Source organism: Sciurus vulgaris (genome assembly GCF_902686455.1).
Source record: "Sciurus vulgaris genome assembly, chromosome: 2".
Taxonomy (NCBI): domain Eukaryota; kingdom Metazoa; phylum Chordata; class Mammalia; order Rodentia; family Sciuridae; genus Sciurus; species Sciurus vulgaris.
Genome location: NC_136462.1, coordinates 152,515,844 through 152,538,345, shown reverse-complemented (window position 1 = coordinate 152,538,345; position 22,502 = coordinate 152,515,844). Strand labels below are relative to the sequence as shown.

Here is a 22,502-nt window from a genome sequence, read left to right as displayed (position 1 = left end):
ATCTTCCTTTGAGAAGGAGATGACCCCGACAGAAAAGAAAATGGAGAATTTACCAGAAAGCCAGGGGAAACTGAGAAGGAGCCTACATGTTCTGCAAGGTCTGAGAAGGCTGAGGTAGAGTCTTTCCACTCTGGCCTCTTCAAGTCATGTGGATTTCTCCTACTCTGGCCTCATCACCTGGCTGCTACAACCTTTTTTCCTGTAGAGAAATCACTCATGCTCCATGGTTATAGGAAAGGGACCTATGAGAGATTTGGTTCCTGGACAGCTGTCCCTCAGCTGCCCCTCTCTGGTGCTCTGACACCTTGGGTTGGCCTCAAACAACCTGCTCAACACCTTGTAATATGCTTACAGGCCTGTTGGCTTATGAACAGCTGGTGAGGATGGGAAGAGCCTCCACATGCCAAGACCTAAGCCCTGCAGCCTTTCCCCCTACCCTGAACTCAAGCAGTGGCTGGCATTTCTGGAGAGACAGATAAAGTTCAGTTCACATCACCCTATTTATAGAGAATTCTCTTGGAGACATTCTTCTAATGGGTATCAATAAGAAAGGAAGGGAAGTACCTTTTGGCATTCCTAGGGAGGGTGAATCCTCAAACCATCTGGGCAACTTGGAGCTTGTGGGAGCAAAGGCCATGCTGGTAGCTGCCAGTGGCAAGGAAAGGTGGGCCCTTCACAGAGCAGGTGGCAGGCCTAGCTGATGGCCAGGTGCTAGCACCTGGAGTGCTTGCCCCACATGTACCAGATAGGGACTTCAAATGCTCTGACCACTCTGCTGGTCCAAAGGGTATAGCCTGCCCACAAATGGGAAGGGTCTTCCAGGGAGAAGGAAAGGGTACAAGGCCTGCATTGGAAAGGGTGCAGGGTCTGCATTGTGGGGAGCAGCTCCCTGAGAGGGTCCCAGGCTAGATCTTTTGTGTGCTCTCAGAGCTCAGCCTCAAAGTTCATGTGTCCCACCCATGACTTCAAGAACCTCCCTCCTGATCCTGGGACCCACCTATTCGACTTCATAGCTATAGATACACAGCTACATTTGGTCACTCAACAGCTTTTCAAGTTTAGGAGGAACTTCCAGCCAGCTTGGAACTCTGCTCACCATTTTCTTGGCAAGGAGCCCTCCTTCCACCCAGCCACAAATCCCGAGTCACCCTGGTTCCCTCCCTCTTGCTCACCTTCTTCACACAACAAGGCCAGTGACTCGCTCTCCTAGTGACCCAAGAGCTCTAGTGACCCAAGAGGCCATTCATTCCCTCACCCTGGCTTCGGCTTCCTCATGTGCTAGATGAATGGGGTAGATGGGAGATTTGTGAAAGACAAGTGGAGTTTCTCTTAATGTGAAAGTTGCCTGTGTTTCAGTGCAGGGCACTGTAGAGGGAATGAGCAAGAAAGAGCAAGAAAGGGATGAGCTGCCAATTGTAGTTATCAGGGAAATTTCATTCTGAGGCCAAATTGAAATATGCCAGAGGAAGCAAAATATCTGAATAGACGGTTGGAGGTCCAGGCAGGGGGAGCTGAGCAAGCAAAGACAGAGAGGCGCAAAGTCAAGGATTGCTAGAGAGAGAGTTGGTGGCCCATCATGTCTGACACCTGCTAAATAAAGACTGATTGGCAAGGGGCACTCCTGCTGTCAAAAGTTTGTAGGCAATGGTGGTGGGGAGGGATAGCACTAGAGACTTTTAAGCAAAACTGGAACATAATGAATGTGTATTTGGGGAAGATTCAGTTGGTAAGCTGGGCTGGGGAGGGTCTATTGTGGTTGTCCTGGCAGGGAGTGGGCAGAGTGTGGACCAGACAGGTGGGTGGATAGTGGGCAGTACAGGGATATGTTTTGTGGGAACTGACCAGGGCAGTGATTTCTCATCAGGGGTTGAAACATGTGTAGAAGAACCTGAGTAGCAGCAACTTGATTGGTGTCTTCTCTTCACTCCACCTAGGAAACAGGTCCTGAAGGGTGGTGAGGAGCTTTCACATGTTAAGGAAGTTTGGTGACCACTAAAGTTGAGGGGAAGTAAGTGGAGCAGGCTTCCCACAGAAAAGCAGTCCCCAGTAGTCCAGCTGGACTTTAGAGCAATGCTTAACTATAAACCAGACCAATATTCTTCTAGATCTGTCTACTCTGGAGTTGTCAGTGACAGAAACCCAATTCAGAGTAACTAAAGTCAAAAGGAGAAAGTGAGGGCTCAAAGAAACCTAGGAGGGATTGAAAAACCAAATAGGAAGAAGAACCGTGAGGGACAGAGGCCCCAGGAACAGGTAAAACCAGGGCTCTAATGCCCATAGGGAAGGAGGAAGCTGAGAGGGTGACCGCAGCCCCAAATTCCCTGGGAAGTGACTTGAAGATCTGGCTTGGATTGGGCATTCATCTGTGGACCAGTCAACTGGGGCCAATGCCAGGGCAGTATTGAACCCATAGGAGTCCCTACAGGGATCATATGAGAGAGGGAGAGAGAGAGTTCTATAAGGATGGAGGTGGGTGAACAGTCTTGAGGTCCACCACCCCTCCACAGCAAGACCAGGGAAGGAACAACAAGGGAGGAGACAGTGAGATGTGCCAGTGACCCTCTCTCTTGGTGAGTCATTTGTTTATTGATCTGTCGAGCATTGATTCTGTTATTTAGCAAACATTTACCGAATTCTGATTTTGTGCCAGACCCTGGACTGGAGATATGAAGGTGAAAAGGATAAGACTCTCTGCCTTCCAGTAGTTCACATTCTAGCATGGGAGAGATGTGAATAACATTCCATTATCATAATAGTAGTAAAATGCTACTAAGAGTAGCATAATAGTAAAATGCTCAATAGAGATGGGAAATAAGGAAGAAAGTGCTCGGTTCCTCATTTTTTTAACTTATCTTTTATTGTTTATTTTTTTAATACTTGTATTTATTTTTATGTAGTGCTGAGGATCCAACCCAGGGCCTCACGTGTGCTAGGCAAGTGCTCCACCATGAAGCTACAGCCTCAACCCTGGTTTCTCTTGAGACTCCACTAAAGGCTCTGGAAAGTGGTGACTATAGGTCCCCTTGAGGGGTGGAAGGGTTCCTTTCAGGCACAAAAAGCCATGTGAGAAAAAGCTCAGACTGTCAGTGCACAGAGGGCATTGAAAGACTGATTTACAGTGGTCTAGAATAGTCAGAAGGTTAACATGTAGAACCTGTCTTGGAGAAAAAGTATTCTGGCAATGGTGGGGATGGAAGAGAAGCAGGAAGAGAATGGAGACTGGTGGATGGGTCAGGAGGCTACTATGAATGTCTAGGAGATAGAAATCTTGTGCTGGGGACCAGAATTGAGAGATGAAGACGAGGGAGAAAGTCACAGGTAGAACTTCAAGATGAATGGAGAAAGTTTAAGAGAGGGAGGCTACGTCTGTTAGGCAGGAAGGGGCTACTAAGAGTTTGTTGCTGTACTGTAATCAACTGTCAGTTCCTTAGCAGATTGGTGGAGAAAATGCAGTGTCTTGAGAGTTCAGTAATGAAGATGGTAGAACAGATCTATCACTTATTGATAGTGTAAATTCAGATCAATCACTTAAAGCTGGATTATAAGTGAATAGCTCAATGTCTGGCACATAGAAGATCCTTGATTCAAGTCATTTGAATTAGAATCTGAACCTTTCAGGATTTAGAAACTACTTTCAATATATATATATATTTTTATATTGGAGAGATACGAATGATAGATACTAAGAGCAATAGTTAGTTTCCTGTTGAGGATGGCAACTTGATCTGCCCTTCTTTGGTACCCAGGGGTGCTCTACCACTGACCTACACCCCCAGTCCTTTTTATTTTTTATTTTGTGACAGGATCTCACTGATTTTCTAAGGCTGGCCTTGAATTAGCAATCCTCCTGCCTCAGCCTCTTGAGTCACTGAGATTATAGACATGCACCACTGCACTCAGCTCCAGAAACTTTTTTATGGTGTGGGAAACTTTCTGAGCCAGCTTGCCCACATTTCCTCTGGGATTGTTTTCCTTTATAATGAAATGTGGCTTTAAAAAATCTTTTGTCCTCATTCAAAGAAGGGCTTTACACTTCTGCTTTCATGTCACGACATACTCTGAGGAATAGTTCACCCTCTTCCTCTTATCCTTTTATGCCGGGACCCTGGAGATCAGCTGAACAGGGTGGTGCTTATTTCATTTCCAATCCCGATGGAGAGGAAGACAGAGAGTGTGCAAGTGTGCAGGTGTCTAGAAGGTGCAGGATTTCTGGCTTGTCTTTGTTCCAGCATAGATTGAGCAATAAACACAGGAGAGCAGCTCCTTACAGGAGTGTGAATAGCTGTGGGGCAGGATCACCCTCCTACACCATCTCCACCCAGGCTGTGCAGGTCAGTCCTGTTCAACTCTGGAATAGGATGTGAGTCAGGACATCCCTTCTTCCATTCTTACAATACCCTGGTCACCAAAAATGGGACTGTAGACACACAAGAATAACATGTTGAATAGGGTGAAAATCCATGAAAGAAAAGTCAGATCATTTCCTAAAGAGCTGAAGAAATAAGGCTTTAGGTTGCAAGTATTAGAAACTGAAGTGAGCTGCATTTAGTCAGTGGGAGGGTTGAATTTATTCTAAAGAAGATACAGGGGGACTGGGCATGGTGGTTCACGCTTGTAATCCCAGCAGCTCGGGAGTCTGAGGGAGGAATATTGCAAGTTCAAAGCCAGCCTCAGGAAATTAGCAAGGCCCTGTCTCAAAATAAAAAATAAAAAGGGCTGGGGATGCTTCTAGGTTTAATCCCCAGTATTTAAAAGAAGAAGAAGAAGAAGATACAGGGGGAAGGAAGAAAGGGAAAGGGGAAATGGGGAAATACTGAGGAATGATATTGACCAAATTATATTGGTATTGGGTATATATGTACAAATATGTAACAAAGAATCCCACTATTATGTATAATTATAATGCATCAGTAAAAAATGTAGAAACACACACACACACACACACACAAGGGGATGGCTCCTAGACTCAAAGGCAGGGATTAAAGCCAAGCCATAAAAGTGACTGGACTCAGGAGAAAAATAACCAACCTAACTTCAGTGAATTGAACCTCTGGTCCACTCCATTTGACTCAGGGGTGAGGAAGGAGGCCACTAACCAACATGGCTTCCATCCTATGAAAGGGCAGATCACAGAGGCTCCCAGAGTAGAGACCTCTGCTCACAGCAGAGACCTAGCAAGCCTCAGAAGATGGGGTTGTTTGAAGGCCCAAGAAGGTAATTGGTCCAATTACAAAGGTGTGGATCACATAGTAAGAGGTGGGACTACTGGGGAAAGAGATTGAACTGGGAGATTAGATAACAAAAGCCAGTGTAGGCTCTAAGGGCTTACATCTATTCAGTTCTTGTGTACAAGTCATTGCCTTAGGTCTGGGAGGCAGGTGGGGCACAGACTCTAATGAGAGTCTAGATCTCATAGACTCAGTAGTTCTCCTACATTTTTTTAGTTTTATTTTACTTTATATTGAGAAGTAATTATATACATTTACAAGGGTACAGAGTGCTATTTCGATACACGTATATATTGTAAAAGGATTGAATCAATAATTAGCATATCCATCCCCTCACATGGGAAGGGGAGACCTAGGTCAAAAAGTAGAGATACAGTTAGAGAGAGGAGTCAGTTCTGGTGACCTATTGCACAGTGAGCTGAATATAGTTTATAAAAATGTAGGCTTAAAAGTAGTTGAAAGAGCTATGTGCAGTGGTGCACACCTGTAATCCCAGCTACTTGGGAGGCTGAGGCAGGAAGACTGCAAGTTCAAAGCCAGCCTCAGTCATTTAACAAGGTCCTAAGCAACTTAACAAAACCCTGTCTTATATTTTTATAGCAAGGACTGGCAATGTGGCTTAGTGGTAAAGTGCCCCTGGGTTCAGTCCTCAGTACCAAACCAAACCAAACCAAACAAAACAAAACACCTAAAAGAGAAGATTTTTACATGTTCTTCTGGTTCTAGGATCCCTCCTGAAGGCACAATTCTGAGAAACAAACTGACCTGCAGGGAAAAGCTGGCTCAGATAGGCTCAGGTTCATATCAAAGCCAGGCATGATCCCCTGGGCCTCTGCAGGCCCTCACTGAACCACCAAAGTACTGCCCCCTAAGGACAGTCACCTCCTCTCTCAGCCAGGACCACTCTTTCTCATTTTATGGTGAAAAGTAAGGAATAACTTTTTCCAGCAGAAGACTCTGGAAGATCTTAGGCAACACAGCCAACTTGGGCTGAACCCAGGCCAGTGTCCTGAGCCATAGCTCAGCTTAGCGAAGGCAATCAGAGCCTGAGGCCTCACTCTGTCGCTGCCTGGCAGTTGCTCTTGGCTAGGAACCTTGTGTGGGCTGCAGCCCCTGGGGACTAGGCTGAGGGCCCAGGAGGTGCTTCAAGCATTTTGTAGTCACTCCCCTTGAATTCTGTTTTTAATAGCCTCTGTCCGGCAGGGAGCCAGAGGCTGACCTGTGTGTCTGGGGTCTTTACTTCTCAGGACAAAACTCTCAAAAGTATTCCTTTGAGCATCCATGTTTGCTTTCAGTAAATGTGAATCCGTCACTGATCTGCCCTTTCAAAGAGCACAGCTGGCAATGGAAGGTAACATTTATGGAGAATTCATTGCATACCTGGGGCTTCCCTAAGCACTTTGTATGTGCTTTGGATTCTCTTGTCACCTCCATTAGGCAAAAGATAGTAACATGACGTATGTGCTGGAGAGGAATCTCAGCTTTACAAGTTGAAGAGAGGTAGTGGGAGGAAGAGAGGAAAAACAGGAAGAGGAAAAATAAAGCCACAAGATAATATCATAAAATATTATGAAGCACTCCTATTTTAAAAGGAGCCTATGGAAATTTCCCAGAGTCTTGAAGTCACTAGGTGGCATAGACTGGGTCTTTTAAAGGTCAAGACTTCCCTTTATCAACATATGGTGACATTTGTTGAACACTTACCAGGTGACCTGCCAATTGCTTCCAATTTACCTCACTATTGCTCACAATAGTCATTTTGGGATACTCTGTTATCTCCAGCATCTTTCAGATGAGGAAGCTGGAGAACACAGAGGTACAGGAGTCTCCCTCTTGTCTATGGTTTCCTTTTCTGTGGTTTCAGTTACCCATAGTCAATCACAGTACAAAAATATTAGATTGTACTGCAGTAGTTGTTTTCCAGTAATCCTTCATTTACTTAATAATGGTCTCAAAGCTTCCTTGAATGTAATAAATGTTAGTGCTCTCCATGGTTTTAGGCACCCACTGGGGCACATGGAACATATACAGATTACAGGGTCTACAATATCAGGACTTGCCCAATTTCACAGAATTGGTAAGTGACAGAGCTGGTATTTGAACCCAGCACACCTACTTTCACTGCCTCTTGTCGGGTTTGTGAAAATCAGTGGCAAACACTGCTTCCTGTGGCTGTGTTTTCATGACAAATTGTACCTCTTTCATTCAGCAATCCTGTTTTGTGTGGAGTGGCCTAGAACTATTAAAGCAATTGTGTAGAATAGTATATTAGCACAATTGGATATGACTTAGCATTTCTAAGAAATGAACATGCAACAACATGATGTGTCTCAGAAACATGCTAAGAGAAAGAAGCCTTACATGCCTTAAATTTTAAGGTAAAATTTAAGGCAAATTTTACCTTAAAAGATTAAAAATTCAAATGAATGTTGAACTCTAGTTGATAATAAATACATGTTGAAACATTCAAAGGGAAATGTATTGGTCTTTTCAATGGGCTTTGAAATGCATCTAAAAACATAAGATTGATTTCTAGATGGATAGAGGGATGGAGAGCTGGACAGATGTGTGATAAAGCAAATATAGCAAAATGTTACTGGTACCAGGTGGGTTGTGGGTATGTTAATATTCCCTGTGGATTTCTTAAAACTTGGCTGTGTGCTTGAATGCTTTCATAGTAAAATGTTGGATTGCTATGAGAAGAAATTATGTGGAGCCTGGGGTCCCCTAGTGGCCAGCCAGGGGCCCCAGAGCTCAGGACTGGGAGGGCAACTTCTCAAACAGTCACAGCATCTGTACTTATCTCTGTCATAGCTCTTGTGGCCCTGAGCGAGCACTAAAGTATGCATTTCCTTGGGTTTTACTTCACAAAGAGAAAGGTGAGGCCCAGAGTCCCCTTGCCTTGTTTCCTTGTTTGCCTTGTTGCTCATTCTTTTCAGCTTCACCGAAAAATTTTCTTCCATACAGCATGGCTTTTGTTCCATAGCCCAGGGCTGCAGAGTCACACCAGTGTATGGGGATCCAGGTAACACAATGAACCCATGGCACCCAGGGCAGTAAAACAGGCCTCTGCATTAGAACTCCACCTGCCATATCTTCCTGTAGGTATATTTGAAGTGGTAGGAAACCATAGGGGTTTCTACAAATAAATAACCCAGGAAAGACAAGTCTCTCAGATCAAAGAGGACTCCGGCCCAAACTTGAACCCAAATCAAGCTGCTCTTTCGCCTCCACTCCAGCCGGGCAGAGGGAGGAGTGGAGAAAGCCTATCTGCTGTGCAAACACTCCCTGTCTCTGCCCTTCCTGGGTTTGTGTGAGCCTGAGAACAGGAGCCTGGGAGGAAGGCTGTGCGCTCTGAACTGCTGCCAGGTCCTGCCTCATGACATTCCAACCCAGCTTCCAGACACAGCAGGTGCCAGAAAATTGGCCTCTTGTTGTGTCCTAACCGAAGGGGCTCCCTTGTGGGCTGCATGCCTCCTCGGGGCTCTCACATAAGCCTCTGGGGCCCCCAGCTCTTTGAGGAACTTTTCCTGGCTAATGTCTTTCAACATGTGTCCAGCAGCCCTCTTGGCTAATACTAATGTTGCTGAGGGAGGGGAAGGGAAATGGAAAGAGATGCACACAAACAAGCAACTTTGTCTTCTCTTTCAGGGGAAAGATTAGGTCAGAAGGTGTCCTAGAGCAAAGCGATGTCCCTTAGAAGTTGAAGTTTGCAAACCTCAGTGAGCACATCAAGCTCTGGGGATTGCCCATCAGTGGCCTGGGCCAAGATCCCTCATTTTGAACAAGCTTGCAGGCGATGCAGGTGCTGCTGGTCCCTGGACTTCATGATGAGCAGTGCTACCAGGGCCCTCATGAAACAACATGAGCGAACTCACACATTAATATATGATTGTAAACTATGTCAAGTATCAGAAAGCAATCAGAATACCAGGAAAGGTATTGAAAAAGAAGGGTGGTCTTCAGATGGGTAGAGGAAAAGTCTAAAAAGAGGAATTGAAACTGAGCCCTGAAGGAGGTATGGATGGCAAAAGCATTCCCCAGGTCATAATCATAGCACAAGAGGAGGCCCTGGGGCAGGCTGAGCAAGGCCAACACGGTGGGAGTGGAGAATGGTGTGGGATGAGGCTGAAAAGTGGGCCAACCCATGCAGGGTTGCAAAGGATGCAGTGGGAAGACACTGGAGAGTTTTAAGCAAAACATATCAGGACCCACACTGTGAAGGACAGGATGGGGTGAGGCAGGGGAGCAGGCCATTGATTGAATGGTGCTTGCAGAATCCTGCAGGAGAGCCTTGAATCTTGTTATAGTAATGATTTTGGTTCTTTCTGCAGTGATTCACCTTTTCTAGAGTTGTACTTGTTTAGGGGATATGCTATAATCAGGGAAAGGAAGCCTTTTTTTTCCCCCAGTAAAGAAATATGAGTATTGGTTGCTATGTCACATGCCAGTAGTCCCAGCTACCTGGGAGGCTGAGGGAGGAGGATTGAAAGTTTGAGTCCAGTCTCAAGAACTTAGTGAGGGCCTGTCTCAAAGTAAAAATAAGAAAAGGACTGGAGGTGTAGCTAAGTGGTAGAGACTTTTGGGTTCGATCCCCAAACATATGCATGCGTGCACACGCATGTACACACATGTACACACACAAAGTTATATAAGGTCTCATTGACCAAATGTGCATTTTACGAGAGCAAAAAGATTTATAAAGAATTAACTTTCATTTTTCTCTCCCCTTTTGGCTCCTTATTAGTCAGAATCATTTCCATAATGGATGTCAAAAACACAACTCGAATTGGCTGAAACAAAAAAGGAACTTTACTGACTCATGCAATTGAAAACTCCAACGACAGTATTAGCTTCGGGCATAGTTGGATCTGGGTGCCCAAGTATGGTCTATCTCCATCTCTAGGCTCCTCATTCCTTTGAGCAGCTTCATTCTCAGAGACTCAATGATGAGAACCAGCTTCCCAAATAATTCCAGCCCAATGCCCCTTTTCTTTATTTTGGATCATGGGACAATCCCTAATCCAATCACAGCAGCCAGGGAGGTGGATCTATTCATTGGCCAGGTGAGTCACTTGTGTTCCTTGGGAGTCCAGCTGGGGTAGGTGAGCCTGCTTGAGCCACATGGGAAGAGCAGTGTTGAATGTAGGAGGAATAAGTGCAAGCAGGAAAGCAAAACCCACAAACACCCACTGTGGGCTCCGAAGGTCCTCAGCCTGGTGTCTTTCCTGGGATCCTCCTTGTCCTGGCCCCTCCCAGTTCTCTTTCTGCCTCATTTGTATCAGATGTACACTCTTCCATCAGTCTTCAGGGCTGATTCAAATTCATCTAGACCTTGCCTCTGCTGCAGTCCCCTGGCCCTAAGAGTAGGAGGCATCTTGCTGTCACATAATGCTATACCTGCCCTGTCTTTCCTGCTCTTCCCCCTGAAACATGCCTTCTTTGGGCTCAGACACTTTTGTACCCATGTGGCCCTCATTTCCAATTCAAAGGGAACTAGAACTCTAGTTCACAATCATGCACCCAGAATGCCAAGGTGTACCTATCCTGAGTCTAAAAATAGATCTTCACACCTGTGGGGTCAGCACCACCTCCAAGTAGACAGTGTCAGGACTAAATCGACTTGTAGGACACCCAGTTGGTGTACTCAGAGAATTGGAAAAATTGTTAGGTGTTGATACAAGAGTTTTTCTTTTAGTTGTTCTAGAGAAGGAAACAGTATTTCCGCCTTTCACCCTGCCTCTGTAGGGATCTACCTGCATCAGAAGAATTCAGGATGTCTGCCATGTACAGTGCTGGGTCCCATCTACACCCAGGAGCTGGAACCCAGGCAATGGGTTGTGACCTGCATTCTTCTCATCTCTTGCAGAATAATTGCTGTCTCTTTCTTTTGTCTGTCAAACACACACACGCGCGTGCGTGCATGTACCTACACCCACACAGACATACACCCACATGGCTAGGTCTTTTCAGCTCAGATTATTTGCTCCACTTGCCTTCAGAGCTCCTCTGGGGTGAATCTCTCTGGTGCCCACCCTCTTCCTTCATTTAACTGGGGAAAATGGAAGTTTTACAACTATACGATATCACATAAAAATAACTTGAACATGTAGGACAGAAACACACACAGAGCCTCTGTAATAGCAGCTAATGTTTCCCAGGGGCCTGTGGTTCCATGAACATTCTTCACTCCCAACTGTGTGCCTTCTGTCCAGCTCAGCTGGAAGTCAGCCTTCTTAGACCCTGGCACCTCACCTCTCTTCCCTCTGGGTACTGGATTCTTCCTATGGTTGTAAGTGGAGGCCCTGCGGGGGGGGGGGGGGGTCTGTGATGCTGCACTTACAATATCTGGGGGCATCACTCCAAAAGGACAAGTTGACAGTGTGGATGGAGGGAGAACTGCACTTATGCTTGATAGATCATTCAAGCCACCAGGCATTGTTTCAGAGACAGTGGCAGCCAGTGAGGTGTGCCAGCCTTTCCTAGTAATCCATGAAGCACTGAGCCAAAGGCATCACCATGAAAGGCATTATTTGTATAATATGTCCTGCCTTAAATCCCTCCTTTTCCTCTCCCACCTTGCTCCGACCAGGTACAGCCACCTGGCAGCTCAGTACTCATTGCCCCCACCTTCCTTTACCCCCTCCCTGACCTCTGTCCTTTTGCCTCAACACTCAGTCCAGCCCCTCAGCTTCCCTCAACCCTTCTCTCTGCCTGGATGTTCTCATTGACCCCACCTTCAGGTCTCTGCTCAGATGTCACCTTATCAGAGAGAACTCTTCTGATCACCAGTCTAGTAGTAGTTCTCCTTCTCTTCTGCTTGATTTTTCTCCATGGGTCTAACATCATCACATGCCCACAGGATGCATTTACTTGCTTATTTGGTCCTTGTTCTTTCTCCCCACCTAACCTCAACTCCAGCTAGACAAGTAAACTCTAACCTGACCCAGGGCAGGATCTTTTCCTGAGTTTTGGGGGGATGGATCCCAGGCCTAGAACCACCATGTGGCAAGCACTAAGAACCAGTATTCACTGAAGCCCAGCACAAATCTTCAGATGGCACCTCCATCCCTCCTCCCTGTCTCTGCCTGTGGTATCTTTATAAAGCCCTCATTGACTAGTTCCCGGCTCCTCCTGTCTGCCAGTGGCTCCTATGCTTTCAGGAGAAAGTCCAAACTCCTTAACTTTGCACTGAAGGTGCTTCATGAGCTGACTGTGTGCCCCACTCGTCTGTGCTGATGCTTGTCACCCTACTGCATCCTCCCAGGACCCTTGCTATCATTTATTTTACACTCTCGGAAATAAAACTCTTGTGGAACTATGAACCCTCTCCCTCACTGGGGAGAATGAGTCAGAAAAGACCCTTGGAATCACCCCAGTGAGCAGCAGTGCTGGTCTTGAGCCTGGTAGGAGGTGATGAGGACAGGGCTGGGGACATTTGGCAGAAATCTTTGCCTAACCTCAGAAACAAGTGGGCATGCACAGGGGAACTTCAGTCCAGGAGGCATGCCAAGCCAGCTGCTGAGGCTAGTATTTTCAGTTAAAAAATACAATTGATGAAGTGTTTATTGCTACAATCACTTCCCGAGCCAGTAAAGTGCACACAACCAGCTGGGGAGATGTGAAGCACAGTGATTGGACTTGGGCAGCCCCGAGTTCTGACTCAGAGTCTTGGGAGAGGCTTACCTTTCCTTTGAGGTCTCTGAACTCAGTGATCCAGCTGCTCTTGGCATCACTGGACCTGGCCATACCACATTTGCCCAGGATGCCAGGAAAAGAAGCCCTGTAGCCTTCTGTGGATGACACCTGAGGAAGTCAGAGTTGGGATAGAAGTCAATTCATTTTTGAAGTCAGGTGACAGTTGCTATCCCCAAATACCTCCTTCCTCCACTGACTTATAAAAGGTCAAGGAACCTGGGCTGGGGAATTTCCCTTCTCTTCCCATAGGAAGTTCACTTGTTTATATGACCATCTGACGGACTGGGAAGACCAGAGAGATGCCCTTATGTAGGGAGGACAGTGTGGCTCCTGAGAGGAATCTCATAATGGAAGAAACTCATTGTGGCCATACAGACACAATGCTGGGGCTGGAGGGATGGCATTGAGTGGTTTAGGGCCAAGAGTAGTCCAGCTACCCTAGCAGTATATAGTACATAGTGTGTACTGAAAACACCTCTGTGCTAGCTTCCCTAATACCTTGGGAGTCATGTCCCCAGGCAGTGGGATGTGTACCTGAGTGCAGACTCTTCCTTGTCAGTGCAGGTGAGAGCTTTCAAGTGAGGTAGGAGGCAGCTCCCTTGGTGGAGACCTCCCCTGTGCCTCCTATCAAGGTAACTGCAGTGGGGTGAGAGACTGGGCTAGTGGCAGGGGCAGAAGTGGAACTCGGCTAAGCCCCAAGCAGCAGACAGGGTGTGATGAGAGGCTGTGACAGAAATCCCAGTGCATTTGTAGCAAGAGTAGGGACAGGATGTGTGCAGGTACCCTTTGGGAGGCTCAGTAGGCACACCTAGGGAGGCTTAGAAATTCTTGGAGGAGATGAGGAACCTGCAAGAGATAAGACTACCTATGTAAGCAAATTAATCATGGAGGTGTCAGGCACCTAGTGTTTGGGCACTAAGAGGAAGGCACACTAGGGTGCTTAGGTTGCCCTTATAGTGTACAGTGCCCTCTCCAGAGAGTGCTGGGATTGGTGGGAGGGGCTGGGACCTTTCCTTGCTGTAGCCTCCAGTCACCCCAGACTGTAATGGAGGCAGGCTGACCTTGGTCTTGGAGAACCTATGGAGGAAGCACCTGTACCAGCAACATGACTTCTCCTCTTATTTCTCCTCCTCCTCCTCCTCCTCCTCCTCCTCCTCCTCCTCCTTCGTGGTGGTAGGAGTTGGGGTGGGGCCGTGGTTACTGGGGATTGAACTCAGGGGCACTCGATCACTGAGGCACATCTCCAGCCCTATTTTGTGTTTTATTTAGAGACATGGTCTCACTGAGTTGCATAGTGCCTCATTTTTGCTAAGGCTGGCTTTGAACTTGTGATTCTCCTGCCTCAGCCTCCCAAGCTGCTGGGATTATAGGTATGCACCACTGTGCCTGGCCTCCTCTTATTTCTTGATGCTTAAGGACAAAAGAAGGAAAATACTCTTTTCTTGTATCAAGGGAAGGCTTAAATGATCTTCCAAAAATGAGTTATAGTTTTAATTTTTTTAATTTTAAATTTATTTTAAATCTAATTTCTACTTCAAAATATGCCTAGCTGGGCATGGTGGCACACACTTGTGATCCCAGTGACTATGGAGGCTGAGGCAAGAGGATCACAAGTTCAAGGCCAGCCTGGGCAACTGAGCAAGACCCTGTCTCAAAATTTGAAAGAGCTGAGGATGTAGCTAAGCACCATTGGGTTCTATCTCCAGCACACATATTTATTTCCATGTGTTTTTATAGAGAACATTGAACAAAGAGTTCAAAGGTGCAGAGTGGGCAATTAACCAAATCATTTGTTCATTCAGCACTGATATGACAAACTGGTTGAATGTCCAGTGTCAACTAGGTGGCCCTTGTGTGCCAAGCTATTGAGCTATGGTCTTTGGGGAAAGAAAAAGGTGTTTGCAGAGTTCCTGCTCTAAGGTGGAAGACATGTAGCAACACCAAAGACAGAATGAGATCCATTTGAAGAAAGGGCCTATCAATAAGCTGTGCATATAGAGGAAGAAGCAATTAATAGAGACTTAGGGCCAGGAAGAGCCCCTCAGGGGATACAGAAAAGGAATCTTAAAGCAGATGATGAGTTTCAAAAAGTTAAAAGTGGTAGCTGGTAGGGTGGAGCTAAAAGGAAAGAACCTTGAAGTCAAGGAAGAAAGAGCAGAAGGTGAGAAAGTCCTTCAGGAGCCAGGAGCAAGTTAGTGCAACAGATGGGGACCAGGATAGTGTTCCCTGTCACCCCCTTCACTGCCTTCTTAGCAGCTCCCTTGCACTGGAAGTGTATCTCCATCCATGGAATCTCCCAGAAGTTTGCTTATTTATTGCTGGGGTGAATTGAGAAGGTCACATATCATGTTTTAATCTCTTCACTCTGTTTTGGGAGCTCTGCTTTGCTTAAATGTGAGGGACAAGCAGTGTCCACCAGGAAGAAAGACATGAGCCCAGCCAAGCTGGAGAGCAGGAATGACTTCCTGTGCCCTCACCCTCAAGACACTGAGGAGGAAGGACCTTCCCCAACCTGTCCCACACCATTCTTTCTAAAAAGAAGGCTTGAATCAGCCTTAGTTCATTATCCAGGAAGAGCCTGGAGCCCAGTGTGGGGTTCTCATTAGGTCATATTTGTATTTTTTCTGCAGTCTGCAGATAAATTGTCCCATGGGTAGTGGTGGGTTTTCTGTGTACAGCCCTCTGCAATAAGCTTTTGAAAAAGCATCTCTCATTTAACTGTAACTCCCAACTGCTGGCACATTGATACAACCTCTTAGTGAAAGCGCCATCTTGAATCCCACTTAAGATGACAGGCTGACATCAGGCACTGGATAGAAGCTGTACCTGGGTGATGGTGATACACTGACTTTTATGGAGCATTACTCAGGAACAGTCACTGTGTCACATACTTTGTGTGGATCATGTCACTCCATCCAACAGCCTTCTAGGCACCTTCTATCATCCCCTTCTTAGAGCTGAGAAAATTGAGGCTTAGGTTGTTATATGGTTGGCCAAGTTCACGTACGGCTTTTAACTGGCAGATCTGAGATTTAAATTGTCATCTATTTTGTGATTCTTGGTGCTTAGTTAACAAACTCTCAAATATTCATGAGGTTGGTACTTAACTGATGGTTAACAGGTATCTCTTTTGAACTGAATTAACACTGTGAACTAGTGGTTTTCAATCCTCCAGGACTCACCTGGAGGATTTGTTAAAGCAGACTGCTGGATCCCACCACTAGGGTCTCCGATTTAGCAGTTTGCTAGGTCAGGAGTAGGGCTAAGAATCTGTGATCTGGTGCTAACACTGCTCATCCAGGATACTTCCATGAGGACCATTACTCTGAACTGATTTGTAACTCTAGTTTGCATCTTCAAAACCATCAAGCACTGAGGCTCTAAATCAGAGATGACTAACAGCAGTTTCTACAATGATGGAAATGTTCTAGATCTGCTGTCCAATATGGCAGCCACTAGTCACCCATGGCTGTGGATCACTTAAAATGTACCCAGTGCCACGAGGAACTGGACTTTTAATTTACTTCATTTTAATTAAGTTTACATAGTCACATGTGACTAGTGGCTACTGTATTGGCCAACACAGCTATGAACAAAAAAGAGTTAGGGATGTAAATGTGGCTAAATTATTTACTCCTGGTTTTAACCTTAAGCGAGTAATTAAGAGTTGGGTCTTAGTAGGAATCATCTGGTTTGCTGGGAGGATCATGCTCATTTAAATATTAGGGCCTGTTGCCTAGGGTGATGGAACCGGCGATCTTTGAGGACAGGGGTATTACCTTCTTTATTCCCCCAGAACCAGCACAGTGCCTGCCCATGGGGTTGCCAAGATCAGGGTGTTGAGTGAATGGGAGGGAAGAACAGCTTCAGAGATGTATTTTTCCCAGCCACAATTGGCAAAGGCTTTGAAGCCATGGCTGATTGGGTGGTGTGATAAGGAATTTGGAGTTGATGGCACAGCAGGATCAGACAGGATTCACTCTTATGTGTGGGCATGGGGCAAGTCCCCGTGGGGAACTGCTGTTATCACACGGAACTATAACATTGCTCTTCTTTGGCTCTGCAGGTGGCCCCCAGTGGGAATTTCCCATATCAAAGGAGGTATATTTTGAGGGGAAGATAATTTAAGACTCTTTGAATATATATAGGGTACCTGAGGCATATATTATTATTCAAACTCTGACTTAAGGTAGTGCCTCAATTGAAAAAGAAGCAGGAAGGCAAGGATTGAGTTTCTCCTCTCTCCTTCATCCCAAGCAAGAAGGGTAACAGAAGACATCACATGGCCTATAATTTGGGGTCAGAAAGTGATTCTCCTATCAGATATGGGTTTAGGTTTACTTGCTCCTGAGCAAGTAAATGAGCTATTCTTTTTCACTCTGTGGGCCTTGTTTTGCCTATTGGTAAAATAAGGAAAATAGGACGGGATTAGGTATTTGCTAATTAAAACATGGGAGCTTGTTAAAGATGCAGAATCAGGCCCCAACCCAGATGTGCTGAATGAGAAACTACATTTTCAAATTCCCCAGGTGATTATTGTGCTGGCTAGAATTAGTGCCCTATTCCTATGGGCTCCTATACTCTGAATCTGAGTCTAAATTGCAAATTGTTTCAGCTTTAGGAATTAGAAGCATGATTTTTGGGGAAGAGATCAGGCTTTGGAACATCTCTGGGGTTTTTGTTCTTTTGGAGCAGAGGGAGAAGTCAGGGTAGGTGTGCTTTCAGAAGAAAGGAGTAGCTCATGCAAGAAAAGCTCCAGGAAGCAGCCTGTTTGCAGAAGCAGAAAGTCTTCTAACATGCATCTTCTGAGGAGCAGGCTGGGGCTCCTTGTCCCTGGGGAGAGTCCCTTGTCTCTCCTTCTTGGCACAGAAGCTTCACATGTCCTATCAGTAGTGACTACTTTGAGAAAGGACAGATGGGAAGGATTTCAGGGCTGCAAGAGCGGTCTGCCTGTGATCCAGAAGGGTGCTCAGGTGGTCTTATCTCTGTCACCTTCTTCTCCCTGGGAGTGCTGCTTCAAGACCAGCTGACCAGAGAGATATATTTCTCTGCCAAGGAAGAGCTGGGAAGTGGCAAATGGCAGACTAAGGAGATGGCTGCTTATTACCTGATTTAGAAGAGGAGCTGGGGGGCGGGGGCACGTTCTATAGGGCATGTTAGAGGAGGGTTTTTGTTTCGCCATCTGTCAGAGGAGCCATCTGTCCTAGAGGAATGAAATCTCTGAACTCTCCTTCCTGTTTTTCCATGGTTTCAGGTGGCCAATGGGCAGTTATTCTGTGTGGGTGACCTGGCCCACATCAGCCCCATTGGGCCCTTCAGAAAGCATGGCATGGACTTAAAGGTCCCTGGACAAGAAACCTTGATCTAATGAACAACAGATGACACCAAGGACTCCCTAGAGGGAGATTTCTTCTCACCTTTCCCCCAAAGTATCACAGCTTAATTTCAGCATCACTATTTTGTCTGTAAGGGGGCAGAGAAATTACTTGGATCCAACATTTACTCTTCTTAATATGTAAGAGTAAGAGGCAGATGAGGGTGGGATTATTGTGTCCATTTACAGAGGTCAGACCACCTGGGTAGGGTCAAATCCTGCCTAAGCCATCTACTACCTCTGTGACCTTAGCAGAGCCTCAGGCCCAGTCAAGATGTACAGAGTCAGAATCGGCACTTAGCCAGCTCTTCAGAAGATATGTGTGCACACGAGAATGAGTATGTGACTGGTTGGCCTCTTGTACTTCAACCAACTCCTGTATTCAGAGCCCGAGATTATATTGTAAATAATTTAATCTTTAGGAATAAAAAACTCAATTTCTGCCCTGACCCTGTGGTGGGTGTGGTGCCTGTAATCCCATCAGGAGACTGAGGCAGGGGGATTGCAAGTTTGACGCCAGCATGGGCAACTTAGCAAGGCTCTGTCTCAAAATAAAACTATAAAGGACTGGGGGTGTGGTGCAGTGGTAGAGTATCCCTAAGTTACGTCATCAGTATGAAGAAGTCAAAAGAGAAGAGAAGGAGGAAGAAGAAGAATGAGAAGAAGGAGGAGAGGAGGAGAAGTAGCAGTTCAATTTCCGAAGAGCAAGTTTTGGACTTTGCTGTTAATTAGCTGCATGACCTTGAGCAAGTTATTTATACTCCGTGCCTCAGTTTCCCCATTCAAAATTATGTCACTTTATCTTCCTTTGCATAAGAACACAGTGGCTCACCATCTTAAAGTATAACTCCCAGGTACTTGCCACTCTGCCTTCTTCCCAGTAAGATATTAGAAAGTCAGAATTCACATCTGACTCCTCCTGGAACCTCCTACAGCATGTAATCCAGAGACCAGGGACATATGAACTGACGTTTTTTGAGCTAGCACATCTCAGTTGACCCTCACAACAAAAATTCATAATTGTGAGTACCATTGTCTCCACTTTAGTAATGAGAAGACTGAGACACACAGAATTTGGGGGACCTGCGTGAATCCACACAGCAGATGAGAGTCAGAATTTGAAGTCAACCCCAGATTTTCAGATACAAATCTCTCAGACTCTTCCATGCCCACCAAGTGCCTGGATACCAGGAGTTTCTACTGCTTGAGCACTGACCACAGGTTGGACCCAGTGCTACATGATCTTCATATGGAGCATTTAAAAAAATTATCTCAATAATCATGGAATATAATTCCAGTTTTACAGTTGTGAGACAGTGAAGCTCATGTGGTCATGCGTATTTCCCAATGAAAGTCTCATGATTGAGATTTAAGACTCTGGCCTCCATGCCAGTCTCTGAGCTGAACCATGCCTAGGATTGCTTAAAGTGAGACTCATCTTCATGCAGTTTTTTCAGGGAGAAGGATGGCTGTCACTGCTGTCTCATTCCAAGAAACAAAGCTGAGCCTCCAGATCATTTTGCAGGCTCCTGCCTCACAGTTTCATCTGACCCTTTCCCTTGCCCCTCCTTCCTTTCCTTCATGCAAACCCTGTAGAAAGCACTGGCTGCTGCAGCCTCCTTCACAGTAGAAATTCTCATCCCTCAAGACTCGATGCCATAGGGTATGCTCATTTTTTTAATTGATGCATTATAATTATACATAATAATAGGATTCATGTACTATATTCATACATGCATGTAACATAATTTTTTCCCTAGCACCTTCTCTTTCCTTCTCCCTTTCCTTTCTACTCTAGTGGTCTCCCTTCTATTATTATTATTATTGTTGTTATTGTTGTTATTATTAATATTATTATTATTATTTACTACCTTATAATTATATGTAAAAACAGGTTTGGGGTGTGCTGGTGTGAATGCTGCTGCATAAGCTTTTCTGGAGGTTCTTCTAACTCTGCTTCTCTTCCCCATCTCCTCTGACTCTGCAGGTCACAAATTCTGAACTGCAGGGCAGCTGTGACTGAGGCTACTGAAAGGGAAGTAAGAGACTGAAGCACCTGGGACTTCTGGCAACAGGAAGTGGAGGGACATGCACTAAGCATCTTCTGCTACTGTGGCTCCGCAGCCCAGGGAGGCCTGTCAAGCAAAAGAATTAAATTAGACTTGGGGATTAAAAAAAAAAAAAACTGAGCTTTTGAAAAACTTGGGCTTGTAATTGTGAAGATTTGTGGGGTGACCCAAAACACTGGCCTTCAGAAATTGGTGTCTGCATTTTCTTTAAACCAGCTTTGCTAAAGGAGTTCACTATAGCCTTCAAGGGACAGGCCAGCTCAGGCCAATGTGACCTAATCTCTGAGTAGCTGTCTAACCTTGCCAGGGCAGTGGCCAGCCAGTCTGCAACCCACGGCTTCCTGCAGAGACTTCTAGTGTTGTTACACCATGTGCGTTTCCAAGGCCTTCAACAACGGGACCTGTTTCAAGGCCATCTTACCAGCAAGAAGCCGAATCCCAACTCCTGCTGCCAGAAAGCTTGTAGAGGCCATTTGAGAAAGCTGTCCTCCCTTGGTGGACTATTCCCAAGGGAAATTTGGGAGACTTTCAGAATTCACAGAACATTTCTCAAATCATATGTGCTAGGTGCTGGAAGCCACTCACGGGCAGAAAAGTGCAGATGACCACTCACTCAGCAATGCGGGGGTGGCTATTTGGACAAAAGCGTTCCTTTGCCTTCTGTGGCTCAAACAGCTGACCAGAGATGTGGCAGAAGGTCTCTCTCACTAGTGTTAGAAAAAAGGGCTTTGAGTCCCTTTTTCCCCTCCACATAGAATTATTCTTACTTTCATCCAGAAAGTGAATTTGATTTCATCTTCAAAATGACCTATGACACAATCAGAATATGTCAGACCTTTCATGTCGCCAGACATTCCAGTCTGTGCATGGGAGTCTGTGGCCCCAAGAAAGTGTGCTGATGAGGGTTGCTGGCAAGTCTGGGCCAGAGGGATGCCCCTGTCCATGCTGCGTCTGCCCAGATTCCTCCACCAAGTGAAGGTGCCAGCCCCGTGGTCCAGAAGTCTGGGCTCCCTGGGAGGACCACGTGATGTGGAGCTCTTTGACACCAACAGCAAACTACCTTTCATTTTTCTAGTCTGAGATCTGACCATAGAGCTCTGGCTTTCCCCTGAGGACCATGAAATGTTCCTGTCCTTGGTGTCCCCTCCTTTCTATTGCAAAAAACATGAAAACAAGCACTCTCCTTTGGAGGCCATGGGAAAGGTGCCATTACCAGAGGCTGCAAAAAATGGGCCCTGTTGTTCTCTGTAGACCGGGCCTGAGTCAGGCAGGGTGCCCATTAAGGGGATATCTCAGCATTGACCCTGAGAGTATTGCTTCCCCCCTCCCGACCTCCCCAGCACACCTGTGTGGGAGGAAGCAGGCGGAGGGCCCAGTGTGCTCATTTCAGAGTCCTGCCTGTCTCAACTCACTGAGCTTACACAAAGGCCTTTACTCTGAACTGAAAGGTCAGGGGCAATAAGATTTGTGGCTCAATGGGTTTGAAGGGAGGAGACTGTGTTGAGTGAGATAGATTTCTCAGTGTGGGAGAATGAATATCTGTTTCTGGGCCCAACTACAGTCGTGCTCAGAAAAGGAACTGGGAAGGTGGCATAGAAGCCAGAGCTGGCCACTCCCAAAGCCCACTGTAAGCTCTCTTTGTAGGACCTGAACACACAGACATTTTCCAAGGAACGTCGCACTCTGAAAGGGAAGTTACATATCTTTTTTTTTTTTTTGACTTCTGTTTTGAAATTTACCTAGGTTTCCATATTCACTTTGTATATATGAGTCAAAGGAAAAAATAACAATGGCTTTTTGTACAATTAAATCTTAATAAAATAGAAGTTTTAATTCTCTTTCCACATTAAAGTATATCCATCACCAAGGGCTATTTCTGTTTGACACAGGGACAGGGTTTAGATTTTTCTATTTACTTTGTGTTCTCATATATGACTTCTATTATGTGGCCTAGTACAGCTGCTGAAGATACAGCCATTGTATCTATATTTTAGCTAGCAGGAAAGAGGAAGGAAGGAAAACAGTCTTCTTGCCCTTCTGTTAAACACATTTGCTGGAATCTACAGTACTTCTGCTGTATTGGCAAAATTTAATTCCAAGTCCCCAACTAATGCAGGAGAGACTAAGGATTAC

At 45.8% G+C, this 22,502-nt stretch overlaps 1 protein-coding gene across 1 annotated transcript in view; it reads left to right on the top strand.

The window, feature by feature from the left end:
• CEMIP (cell migration inducing hyaluronidase 1) overlaps positions 1-22,502 on the top strand; it is a 171,402-nt gene that overhangs the window by 70,747 nt on the left and 78,153 nt on the right.